Source organism: Triturus cristatus, chromosome 1_2 (genome assembly GCF_964204655.1).
Source record: "Triturus cristatus chromosome 1_2, aTriCri1.1, whole genome shotgun sequence".
NCBI lineage: Eukaryota > Metazoa > Chordata > Amphibia > Caudata > Salamandridae > Triturus > Triturus cristatus.
The window spans coordinates 1,118,363,852-1,118,374,216 of NC_140580.1; positions in this window are offsets into that span (position 1 = coordinate 1,118,363,852).

Below are 10,365 nucleotides of genomic sequence, written 5' to 3' on the forward strand. Positions count from 1 at the left end.
TCTGACGGTAGCGGTGATGACGACCGCCGTGGGCGCTCTGATCGTCGTGATGATCGACGTTATGCGCGTGATTTGTCCCCCCGTCGTGAGAGAGACAGGGAGAGAGAGGGGGAAAGAGAGAGGGGGAGAGATGATTATGTTAACAGCAGATGTAGAGATGATAGGGATCAATCCCCTGAGTTGAGAAGGAGAGAGGATCGACACATATTGGCCGATCGAAACCCGCAGTACAATGCAGGGAACAGTAATCCATTTCGTAATGGAGATGGATATGAACAGGAGGTATCGATACCTAGGAACCGTGAGAGTCTTTATCCTGATTTATCCTGGTACACAGAACACAATAAAAAGGACTAGGAAATAGGTCAAGCTCCAGTACACAGATGGGCTCACAGAGATAATAGACCCTATGTAGATATTGATATTTATTGGAGACATCGTAATATCCAAAGTACCCGAGCATTGGTAGATACAGGAGCGGAGGCCACTCTTATTCATGGAAAATCAAAGAAGTTTAAAGGTCAGCCTTTTACAATTACCGGATTAGGTGGAAAGGAAACTCCCGCAGTTCAAACCTTACTTGAAATGAGAATAGGTAGAATTCCTAGAAAAGAATACTCTGTATTAGTGGTGCCACTCTTAGAATTCATAATTGGAATTGATATTTTGAAAGGAATGACTTTGCACTTAGATGATGGATGTTACCAATTTGGAACTAAACATTATATATCGTCCAGGCCTGTACGGGTTGGTCGTTTAAGAATGCCCCCCATAAAAGTTCCTCAGGCGACAAAAGTGATTCGTCAGAAGCAGTATCGTATTCCAGGTGGTCATGAAGAGATTAGTACCACTATTCAGGAGTTGGTGGATGCAGGAGTTATAACCCCAGTTACTTCTGCTTGGAATAATCCTGTTTGGCCTGTACGTAAGAGTGATAATTCTTGGCGCATGACTGTTGATTATCGAGAATTGAATAGACACACACCCTCTTTGACTGTTGCAGTACCGGATGTTATTACCCTAATTGAAAGAATCCAAAAACATCCAGGTACATTGATATTGCTAATGCTTTCTTTTCGATTCCGATTGCCCCTGAGTGTCAGGAACAATTCAGTTTTACGTGGAACGGGCGTCAAATGACGTTTAGAAGTCTTCCTCAGGGCTATGTGCATAGTCCTACGATATGTCACCGGCTGGTGGCAGAGCATCTGGCTGAGGTACCAGTTCATCCACAAATTCAGATATGTCAGTATATTGATGATATTTTGATCCAAGGTGAATCACAAGAGGAAGTTCAGACCCAATTGGATAGAGTCATTGAGTGCTTGCGTGAGAAAGGTTGGGAAATCAACCCGGATAAATTACAAGGTCCGTCCCAGGCTGTGAAATTTTTGGGTATTAATTGGCATGAAGGGCACCGAGAAGTGATCCCTCAGGTTAAACAGAAAATTCTTGATTTTGCAGTTCCGAGAAATAGGAAAGAAGCCCAAAGCTTCATTGGTTTGTTTGGATTTTGGCGCCAGCATATTCCTCATTTGAGTCAAATATTGGCCCCTTTGTACCAGGTCACTCGTAAAAAGAATGCATTTGAATGGGGTAAACCACAGCAAGATGCGTTCAGTCTGGCAAAAGAAGCAATTCAGCATGCTCTGGATTTGTGGCCTGTATGTGATGGTGATGTGGATTTGAATGTGTCTGTACAAGGCCTTTATGCGAATTGGAGTTTGTGGCAGAAACAAGGTAAGAGTAGAGTACCGTTAGGTTTCTGGACCAAAAAGTTACCTGATGCTGGTGAGCGTTATACACCTTTTGAGAAACAGCTACTTGCATGTTATTGGGCTCTGGTGGATACCGAGCAATTGACTTTGGGACATGATATAGTTTTGCGACCTGAAATTCCTATCATGCAGTGGGTTATGAGTTCGCCGAAAACTCACCGAATTGGACACGCTCAAGAGGCGAGTGTGATTAAATGGAAATGGTATATACAAGACAGGGCACGTGTGGGACAAAAAGGAGTTGCATCTTTGCATGAGCAGGTGGCACGGGCGCCATCAACTGAAACTGAGAGTGAATGTTCCGTACCCTTAGTACAGGAGTCTCCTGTTAAGTGGGGTAAACCTTTTGATGATTTGTCTGCAGAGGACAGAAACCATGTCTGGTTTACGGATGGTTCAGCAAGGTTCATAGGGACGAAATGGCATTGGAAGGCAGTGTCCTATAATCCGATCACACAAAAATTGCTGAGTACAACTGGTGAGGGTAAGAGCAGTCAATTTGCTGAACTCTATGCTGTTTATCAAGTTCTGAAACAAGAGTTACCTGGCACATGTCATATTTTCACCGATTCTTGGTCTACTGCCAATGGACTGGCAGTTTGGTTACCGACTTGGCATTCCCATAGTTGGAAAATCCATTCTAAGGAATTGTGGGGAAAAGAATTATGGCAGGAGATTTGGGAAATGCTCCCACAGAGTACTGTTACAATCTTCCATGTGGATGCTCATACCCCGATAGACTCTCTTGACAAATTCTTTCATAATATTGCAGATGAGAAATCTAAAATTGCTGAGGCAGTGGTGGACACGCAAGATTCTGATATTGCGGGATTGGCGAAATGGGCCCACCAGAAAGCAGGACACTTTGGAGAGAAAGCCACTAGCAGGTGGGCTGCTGATCGAGGAATTTATATTCCCCTAGATTTAATTAAAAATGTTATTCTACATTGTCCCATTTGTCAGCATATCAGGCAGCGCAAAGTGCCCCAAATTGTTAAAGGTCATTTACATCGCGGGAAATTGCCCGCTCAAATTTGGCAGATTGATTACATTGGTCCACTTCCTATGAGTAGGAATTGTCAATATGTTTGCACCATTGTTAATACATACAGTGGCCTGTTGGTGGCCCTTCCCTGTAAGCAAGCTACCCAATTGAATACTATTAAAACATTGGAATTGATTATGATGTATTATGGTGTGCCATTCCAAATTCAATCTGATAATGCATCCCATTTTCGTGGAAGATTGGTACAGGAATTCTGTGTGGAAAACAATATTGAATGGGTATTTCATATTCCATATTATCCACAGGCCTCGGGTCTTGTGGAGAGGTTGAATGGCCTGCTAAAAGACCAACTTCGCAAATTAACAGATGACAAGTATAAGAATTGGCGAGATTTTTTGCCTCAAGCGCTATTGATTTTGAATAACCGTCCTTTTCTAAATGCTGAATCCCCACTTATGCGTTTGTTTCCTCCGAATGTTGATGCTAAACCTAACGAGATCAGAGAGACTGTGATGTACTGGGAGATTACTCCCGGAGCTTTGGCTCCATGCAGAGCGACCCCAGGGTCGGCAGGTTTAGACTTGCATGCCATGGATGACACCATTATAAAAAGTAAAGATCGAGTCATCATTGAGACAGGTGTTGGTGTTCAGATACCACCTGGAAATTTCGGATTAATTGCCCCTAGATCGGGGCTGGCTGTAAAAGGTATTCAGGTGCTTGGAGGAATCATTGATAGTGATTATCAGGGAGAGATTAAGGTGCTCCTGCTGAATAGCAGTGAGGTTGACTTACTGATACATAAAACTGACCGAGTGGCTCAATTGCTAATAATGCCTGTCTTCAGTGGTGAGATGGTAAAAGGCACTGCCCCAACGTTGCTAACTGTACGAGGCCAGAAAGGTTTTGGCTCCACAGATAATCCTGGGGCCAGAGTTTGGGTGCAGTCGCCTAAGAATCCCCCTGAACAAGCAGAGGTCATTGCAACCGGTCAAGATAATACCATTTTAGTTATGAGACCAGGGAAAGATAGCTGGGAAGCAGTCCCGGCTGACAAATGTTACTTACGAGAATGAATAATGCCTGTATTTGATTCTCTTTCAGATCATTCTTTGGACTGTTGCTGCAGGATGTGTCAGCGTCGGACTGTTTTCGGGCTGGTGCGACGAGAGAGGAGGGATCCCATCAACCCGGGATGAGTTGAAAACCCGAGTGTCGCGTTCCTTTGCTGCGTGGGATTCGTCATCGAACTTTTGGACTTCACTAGCGAAACGGGTGACTAGCGCCCCTCATTTCTGCTTGACACCGATGAGATCAGTAAACGACATTTTTGCAACTTGTTTGGTTGCTGTCCCTGCATCGTTGGAGACTTTGACTCATATTTTCAATATATCAACCGCTCGCCCCAATGTTCTTCTGGGCGATTTCGCTACCCATCAATATTGCCCCTTGTGTACTGAACTGTCAGATCCGCTACCCCCCATCCAGTCCCAAATAGTAACTTATAATATCACACAAGGTGATTTGTGTTTCTTCCTTACGTGTAATCCTAGTGCAATTTCGGAATGTATGCGTTTAAAATTGAAAGGTGCCACCTCATTCACCACTCATGAACGGACTTTGTGCTTTCAAAGGACACCGAAAACATGTACTTCTGTTCAGAACAACATGACTTGTAAGAGTATGGTAGTTACCCCCAGTCACTATCGCACGATGTTACTACCTGCTGGATGGCTTTTCTCATGTGGTAATACTTCCTGGCCATATGTCCCCGCAAATATTTCTGGAGGCCCTTGTGCTATTACTAGACTAAGCTTGCTCATGTTTTCATCACATCCGAATGCCAACTCTCGTGTGATTCGAGATACAGTGAGGTTACAGGAGGATTGTGACTCATCTTTGCATTTATATTCTAAGTCCGAATACCTTAGCCTGGCTATTTCAATTATTGGTGTTCCTGCTTTGGCAGTTTATAATGCAAAATCTATTGAGAAAATGGCCTGCTGGATGGTGAAATCCATTAATAATACTTCTACAGTCCTGTCTGACATGCTATTAGACGCCCAGGGTGAACGTAGGGCTATCTTGCAAAATAGAGCGGCCATTGATTATCTTTTGCTTAAACATGGACACGATTGTTCTGATTTTGAGGGTCTTTGTTGTTTTAACTTGTCTGATCATACACAATCCATTCAAGCTCACATTAATAAGCTACATGACTTAACAGAAGAAGTTAGAAAACACATTGACCAGGGCTGGTTTGACTGGCTCTTTAATTGGTTACCTGATTTGCATTTCTTACGTCAGATATTAGGAGGTATTCTGATTTCTATCGCCATTTTGATTTCCATCTGTTGCTTTATTCAGTGTATTCCTTCACTACTTCAATTCTGCACACTTGGTACTAGACGTAGATCAGTTAGTTTTGTTTCATATTATTCTTCTACAGATGTTAGTTCTGTTTAATGAATGTATAATAGACTGAAGTCAAGGGTGAAATGTTCTGCTCGATTTTCCTGGCCTTCTTGTGTTAACAAGTGATTGAATATGACTTCAGTCTCTTACCATTCAAGTCTAAGGGTTAGAGTAGTGAATGGAGCCTATTTACTAGGCACTTCGATATGATCCTGTGCTCTTCCCCATAGATCAGGGCTTGCACACATAGCCTAGGGGATAGATTCGTTAGTATTAGGGATAACCTGTCCTGTAGTGAGGGTATTTCATGGAGCCGTGCTGAATTCAGGCCTGGTAGGCCTCAAACGGGAGGGACTCCATCTTTCTTTCTGCTCCGGCAGCTTGGGATTCTTCTAGGTCAAATGCAATGTTTTAGTTATGAGGTGTTATTCGCTTGGAGAGAACCGGTTCAGGCCGGCCCTTATCGAAGGATTGTATTTTTCTTCATGCCGAAGACACTACATCAGGCCGGCCGGCTGGGAACGTGTCCTTGGTACGGGGAGGTACAAGAATTTGGTGGGCGGCAGGTTACGGGCCGGAATTTTCCATGAGGAAATGCACCTCTATATTAGTGAAAGTTTGAGGCAGTTACATGTTCAGTCCGTAGGCGGCATCTAGCCGTTAGCAGTAGAGCTACTACTTATTCCAGGGAAGACAGACGCCATCTTGAAGGCGGAGAAGAACTGAGAGACGGATGCTTTCCTAACAGAATAACCAGAGAGGAGAGAGTAGCCGATAAGGAAGAGGTCCCAGTGACTCGGAGAAGGGTGATTCCAGGCGAGCCGAGGCACAGACGAGAAGGGAGCCTAGATGACCACTGAGTGCAGGCTACATACTACTAAGGTGATGTCGACCCTTTCTTATTAGAGTGTACAACTTAATCTTTCACTTTTCTTTGCAGGTTATGTGTTATATCGTAATGTTATGTGATTGTATGTGCAATGAGTAATAAAGTATCCAGTTTGTAGTGAACCAACATATGCTGTGTGTTCTTGTATAAGAGGGTAGCCTATTCTTCTAGTCAGCTGCGGCTACATGAACAGATGTTAACCCTGATCAGGTAAGTGGTAACTGAATAAGGGAAAGAGGAGCCCCTCGAACCTGAGAACAGGCTATGCTCGAACTGGCAATCCTTGTGTGATCTGATGAATAGTGAGACTGATTCCCTTTTTGTATGTTATGGTGATCATAGGATGAACTGTCGTATGAGACTGCCGTCTAGGTAGAGAGGTCTGGATCCGTATGGGATCGCGAGGCCGCCGATTGTGCTGAGACTGCCGTCTGGGTAGAGAGGTCTGGGTTCGTATGGGACCGCGAGGCCGCCACTTGTGATACTGTCGTATGGGCAGAGAGGTCTGGATCCGTATGGGATCGCGAGGCCGCCGATTGTGCTGAGACTGCCGTCTGGGTAGAGAGGTCTGGGTTCGTATGGGACCGCGAGGCCGCCACTTGTGATACTGTCGTATGGGCAGAGAGGTCTGGATCCGTATGAAATCGCGAGGCCGCCGATTGTGCTGAGACTGCCGTCTGGGTAGAGAGGTCTGGGTTCGTATGGGACCGCGAGGCCGCCACTTGTGATACTGTCGTATGGGCAGAGAGGTCTGGATCCGTATGGGATCGCGAGGCCGCCGATTGTGCTGAGACTGCCGTCTGGGTAGAGAGGTCTGGGTTCGTATGGGACCGCGAGGCCGCCACTTGTGATACTGTCGTATGGGCAGAGAGGTCTGGGTTCGTATGGGACCGCGAGGCCGCCACTTGTGATACTGTCGTATGGGCAGAGAGGTCTGGATTCGTAGGGGATCGCGAGGCCGCCGATTGTGCTGATACTGTCGTATGGGCAGAGAGGTCTGGGTTCGTATGGGACCGCGAGGCCGCCACTTGTGATACTGTCGTATGGGCAGAGAGGTCTGGGTTCGTATGGGACCGCGAGGCCGCCACTTATGAGATCTTGGTATGCATAGTAGGAATCCCCTGTCCTTAGGTGATAGATATATGTGGTTGTAGGATTCTAAATAGGTTCTAGGGAGGGGGTAACGTTCTGGCTGGGTTAGTGAGGCTCTGATGAGCGGGTTCTATCTGATCCGAAAACCCAAGCAGAACAGATGGCTGACCGGAAATTATTGACAGTGCGATAGGCAAGGCCCGAAGCAGCAATGGATGCAAGAAAATTCGCTACCAAGGAGACATCCGCTGTAGAGGGATCTACCTCCCATTGAGAGCACCAATCACACCATCGTTTCCAGGCTGTGGCATAACGCTTGTCTGTGTTGGGTGACCAAGCCTCACTGATAAATCTGATAGCGTCTCGCGAAAGGCCTGGGATTTCTCAGCGATCCCCGAAATTCCCCAAGCGACCAGCATGAGTTGGCCTGATGTTATCAATGGATGAGGGGAGTTAAGAGGGTCCAGCAACAGATTCCACAGTAGGGGAAGAAGAATTGGAACCGCACATAACATTTCCAGAAGTACTGGGAACCACACTTGAGCTCCACAAAGAGGAGTGACCAGAATCAACTCCGACTGATAACATTTGATCCGGGCCAGGACTCTGGGAATCATTACAAACGGAGGAAAGGCATAACAGAGAGTTGGAGGCCACTCTTGAAGAAAAGCATCAGTGGCAAGAGCCTCCGGATCCGGACGCCAGCTGAAGAATACTGGAATCTGTTTGTTGAGACGGGAGGCAAACAGATCGATCTGACAAGGGCCCCATGTTTGGTTCAACAATCGGAACACTCGAGGGTGGAGCCTCCAATCGCTGAAATTCCAGAGATGTCGGGAATTCCAATCGGCAACCTGGTTGCTGCACCCTGGAAGATTCTCTGCCACTACAAACAGTTTGTTTTGAAGGCAAAAGTGCCAAAAATCCTTGGCAATCTCCGCTAGAAGTCGGGGCCGTGTCCTGCCCAACTTGTCTACATAACGAACCGCTGACACGTCCATGCGGAGAAGAATGCAACAATTCGTTTGACGGGGCGAGAGGCAGCGAATTGCAAAGGAACCCGCCAGAAGTTCCAGGCAATTGATGTGGAGATTCAATTCCTCCGGAGACCAACGGCCGCCCGTGGACACTTGACCGCAAGGGGCTCCCCAACCCCACCGACTGGCATCGGATTCGATCACCACCTCCAGAGTGGTGCCGAATAGGGCTCGACCGTTCCACGACTCCATATGCTCCAGCCACCACATCATCTCCCACCTCGCCTCTTCCGTGAGAGAAATCTGATCGGAATACCGGAGGCCTTTCTGGAGATGGCGTATCTTGAGCCTTTGAAGCGCTCGATAATGAAGGGGAACCGGGAACATCGCTTGGATAGAGGAAGCTAACAAGCCGACGATCCGGGCTACAGACCTCAAGGACACAATCTGCTTGTGAAAAATCAATCTCAACTCTCTCTTGATAGATCTGATCTTCTGATTGGGCAAGAGGAGTTGACAAGTGAGGGAGTCTACTAGAAAATCCAGGAACTCGACAGACTGAGACGGAACCAACACCGATTTCTGAGGCTTGACCAAGAAGCCCAGATTCTGCAACAGATCTACGGTCCAAGCAAGATGTTCCATGACCAGGCGAGGACACTGACCCATGATGAGAATATCGTCCTAATAAATTATGAGGCGAAACCCTCGGGCTCAAAGAAGTTCAACCACAGGCCTCAGAAGTTTCGTGAAGCACCAAGGTGCTGACGAGAGGCCAAAAGGAAGGACTTTGTACTCGTACCAGACTCCCTGCCATTGGAATTGAAGAAAACGACGATTAGGTCTGTAAATGGGCACTGACAGATAAGCATCTTTCAGATCCAGGCGGACCATCCAGTCCCCTTCCTGAAGAAGATCGCGAAGAAGATGGATACCCTCCATCTTGAAGTGATGATATACAACCCATCCATTGAACTCCTTGAGATTTAAAACAAGCCTGGATCCACCCCCCTTCTTCTGAACTAGGAAAACATTGCTGATGAAACCCTGAGGATTACGAGACGTCCGCCCTATGGCCCCTTTTTGAAGCAGAGACACAATCTCTCTGGAAATGAACACCTGATCCTGAAGGGAAAAAAGCATCGGGCGAGGAGGGAGAGTCTGAGTGGGGGAAAAACTCTATTTTGTAACCCTGCACCGAATCCAGGATCCACGCATCCTGCGAGATCTTTTGCCAATTGTGGAGAAAAAACTGGATTCGGCCCCTCAATTGAACTTCGGAAATGGGCAGCAGGCTCACTTGAAGTTGCAGCATCACGTTGATCTCCCTGGTTTCCTCCATAACGGCCTTTCCTGTTGTTATTGCGGGATCCACGTGTTGGATAGAAGGAGGAGGAGGAGTTGGAGTCCTGATATTTCCCACGTTGGGAGTTATAACTCCGCTTGGCGCCTTGCTGGTAACCACGGCCGAACGACTGCCCCCGATGACGCCCAGCCAAAAACCGGGCGAAAAGCCCGCTTTAGGGAACCCTGCGCCTTGTCAAGGCCACTGAAAGTTGCGACAAACCTAGTCAGTTCCTTCAGAAAAGGCTGCCCAGAAAGAAGACCTTGTGCCAAAGGGCCTGCCTCAGAGATAGATAATTCTGCCAACTTAGGATCGAGCTTCAAAAGAATAGAGCGGCGGCGCTCGCAGGACATGGCACAATTGGCATTGCCCAACTGACAGATGGCTCACTGAGCCCATTCGATCAGATCATCAGGATCAATAATCTGCCCTGAAGCCTTAGATTTGAAACCCAAATCCAAAATTTTGGTAAGGGGACCGGTCAAATCAAGTAGTTTGTCCTGGCAGGACCTCCATGCATGATCGAGTCCTTTTTTAGGATCCTTCGTATATTTCTTTAGATAGGTGAGCATGGATGGATCCACTTCCGGAGTGTCTGCCACTTTGTCCGCCAAATCGGGTCTGGGGCATTCCGAGTGCAATCGCACTCTGACATCCTGAGGAAAGGCTTGATGCAGATGCAACTGCACATACTCAGCAACCTCCGTAGAGGGAAGCCAAGAGGAGGAGTTAGGGTGGACAATCGCAGTGAGATCAAAAGTAAGTAAATAAGGATGGGTAGGAGCATCAACAAAACGTTCTTTGCGTTGCTTCTTAGCTGGGGGAGGAGAAACCTCCGGCTCAGACGCCGAATCAGAGGAGGT